The sequence below is a fragment of the Xenopus tropicalis genome, chromosome 8, assembly GCF_000004195.4.
Source record: "Xenopus tropicalis strain Nigerian chromosome 8, UCB_Xtro_10.0, whole genome shotgun sequence".
In the NCBI taxonomy this organism is placed as follows: domain Eukaryota; kingdom Metazoa; phylum Chordata; class Amphibia; order Anura; family Pipidae; genus Xenopus; species Xenopus tropicalis.
Window position 1 is genome coordinate 55,706,607 of NC_030684.2, and position 3,449 is coordinate 55,710,055.

At 33.4% G+C, this 3,449-nt stretch overlaps 1 long non-coding RNA gene across 1 annotated transcript; it reads left to right on the forward strand.

The window, feature by feature from the left end:
- The first annotated feature begins 613 nt into the window (after positions 1 to 613).
- On the forward strand, positions 614 to 3,171 carry LOC105948163. The gene is made up of 3 exons (XR_004219831.1): positions 614 to 692; positions 1,457 to 1,567; positions 2,939 to 3,171. It is a non-coding gene; the product is annotated as an uncharacterized LOC105948163 (long non-coding RNA).
- The last annotated feature ends 278 nt before the right edge of the window (positions 3,172 to 3,449 follow it).

Here is a 3,449-nt window from a genome sequence, read left to right on the forward strand (position 1 = left end):
AATCAGAATATCCAAGGCTATTGTGATACTAATATCTACAGTTAGTACTAGTGGTTGTATATATAGTGTTTGTATGTGAGTGTATAGATTGGTAGGTGTGGGTTAAGTGTGCTGGGTTTACTTGGATGGGTTGAACTTGATGGACACTGGTCTTTTTTCAACCCTATGTAACTATGTAACTATGTAAGGCATAATTCCCTAGATATACTATGTATTGACAAAGTCAGTAAGTTATTGGTTGCATGAATCCCCAACTCAAAAGCATCACGATTGCTGTTTGAAAGAACAAATCACCGTTCAATCAAAATTTCAACCTCAAGGCTGCTTGGTTAGTAAGCTGATATGTTTTGTAATTTTTTCCTATGATCTTGTATTGAGTCAGCTGACAGTCAAAGCTTTTGCTCATCATGCCATCCTCTCCCTATTTTACTAACCAGTACCCACCAAAAGAAGGTTTTGCTAAACAATATATCCTGAATTGCGATTTGTATTCACTTTTTATCTTCTTAGATGCCAGTACTAGATATGTTATTGGTATAACCTCTTTGTATTTCCTCAGTTATGCAAGCCTTCATGATATAATGTTGATCAATAAACATGTTTCTTGCTAATTAGGGAGATAATACCACAAGTGAACAGCATTATATAGTTCTGCTCTAGTACAGAGAGCACTGAGATACCATAGACTTACAGTAAGTTCATGTTTTACATTTGTTAATATGTATTTACATTTATACATTTTTAGCTCAGGAATAAAAACTTGATGTACATTTTATATTCATTTGTTTCCATTGTATTATACTGTGAGAAAACCAAACATCTCTTGGTTTTTAAACCTCTCTTGCACCGATTATCCTTGGTCTGTTGCCTTCCAGTTAATGTAAAATCTATTTCCCAGGTTATGCAGTAAAGCACACCTATACCTTGATCATTCATACTGCAAAAAGAATGACTTTATTGGATTTTAATTATGATGTACTTTTCTAGCATATTGCTTTCTTGTGAATTCACCTCACTGGAGTGTTAAAGATCATTAGACTTGACCTCATTAAAAGTGTAAAATTTAGACGTGCCTTACCTAAAAGGAATGGGGATGAATTTTATTGTGCAGAGACAAAACAATATTTATAATGTAAAGCATATATTAAATAAGACACATGTGTGTAAAAACACGCACTTTAGGGTATTTGTATAAAAATGTTTAAAAATGTATTTAGCCACTAACATTGATGTCCTTTGAGGGAATGTAAAATAAGTAATTCATGGGAAATTTAAAAGAGCAATGCAAACACCTTTTACTTTTGCAGGAATGACCCTTTGCCAGTGGAGAAATAGTGTGTATTGTTTTGCTTTGCCCTTAAGCAGGCCATAGCATTGCCTATGCGCAATCAACATTTGAAATGTGATAAATAATAAAGAATATTACATTGTAAAATGCAATTGTTTTTCTTTTCAGTAGTTTTTAGAAGTACAAAATGGATATCACAGTACGAAATATGTTATTTCCAGCATTCCCTTTCAGAAGGAAAAGGAGAATAGAGAAGATGACGTAAAGGAGGAAAAAGAGGTGAAGCCAAAGATTCAAGAGTGATTAGTTAATCAACTATCAGCTGCTAGAATAAGAGTATAAACTATGCAAAATAAAGTTTCCTAAAGTACTAGCTGTATCAGTTTAACAAAGTCTCAAAATAAAGGACAAACACAAATACTGTACATTATACTGACAGAAAGGGTGAGTCTCTTGTTTAGAAAAACATAGGTATGCCAGTGTTCTCAAACCTCTAAGAATTGATCATGTTTATCCTGGAGAATGCTAAATTATTTTTCATTGACCATGATCCACTTTATTTTATCTTTAAAGGGAGATATAGAAATGGTTATGCTTTTCCAGTATTTTGCAATATTTGTTTTAGCACCATGAAAAATATAAATTATCAAAATTCTTCTGTAAAAATATGTGGGATATCTGTTTATTAATGCAGTAATCTGTGGGTCCTTTCTCAGATTTATATGGGTAATGATTGAGTAGCAGTATAAATTGTTGACCAGGACAGTTCCACCAAATATACAGCATATGATCATTCCTTCTTGACCATAAAGTAGTTTTTACCAATTGGAGGGTTTATTTTATTTGTATAGGTTGGCACCAAGTACCCTCTAACATGGAGCTATGAGATGTAGAATCCAATATTGAGTACCAGGTTTCTTCTGTAATTGTCCTATTAATGTATCTTCCCATGCAAAACATAAGGAACGTAGACCTTTGTATTTGCTGTTAGAAATTATTGGTATGGATTCAAATCAAGCCTTTGGAGTATGGAAACTTCTTGCAGGCTATTTTGAAATAGGTAAGAATTGCTAGACTTATCTTTTCTAAATTGGACAAGAAAATGATACACTTGCTGGGATGAAAAAGATGGTTGGGATATTGCGGTCTCCAACCAGGAACCAATCAGACTGTAAAAATGATTGATAAATTTAAAACCTTTAGTTATCCACCAGTTGAAAGTGTTATAGGATAATCCTGGAGAGGAAGAGAGTTTCCAGTAATCAGAGCCACTGGTGGCACTACTCTATTTCATTTTATTATATATAAGTTTTCCAGTTCAAGTCACCTATTCAGTCCAGCATTAATGCCCCCCCCCCCCCACAAAGGAAATCAAGGTTATGGATATATACTGTATATGAATAGTACCATAAAAAAATAACCTGCAATAGTTCTAGTAACATGTTAAGCAGTCAGTCAGTACTCCCATATGTCAATTTAATTGGCCCTTAGGCTGTTGCCACCCAGTAGAGCTTAACCTACAGTTTTGTAATCTATGATCTATATATTTCTGATCTTTATGTATACGTGACAAAGTGAAAAGCCTGAAACAATAATTTAAACCTTTATGTATTTACTCTCTAACAGTATTCTTTGCATCACTTTCTGCAGATTAGTTTAGGCTGGCCTTATTGAACCTTGCTGATTTACAATCTATTTGGATTCTAGACGACACAACAGTGGGAGAACAAGCATCAATGACAGTTAGCTGTCCTTGAAAAAGAAATCATTAGCACTCAACAGGAATGATCACTGTGTATTTTGCAAATATTATTGAATCTGAAAATAATTAGAATGTACTTTTTTAATGGAAATGGATCTGGCCTTTCAATAGTTCTGTCATATATCTGAACAGTAAGCAGTCATTTAACGGAGTATGAAACAATAACACAAGACAGGTCTTTTGTGAGATTTCAGTTCAGTCCCACTAAATGGTGAAATCCTCTGCTTAACTCATAACACGATTTTTTTTTCTATTTTTTTAATTAATTTGCTAAAATATACATGGGTATCTCAAGAAGTGGACAACATGCTCATTATTATCTGTTTTGCAACTGAAATAGGCAAAATACTATAATAAGAGCATGATGTAATTTAAAAATGCCGGAAGCAACACATTAAT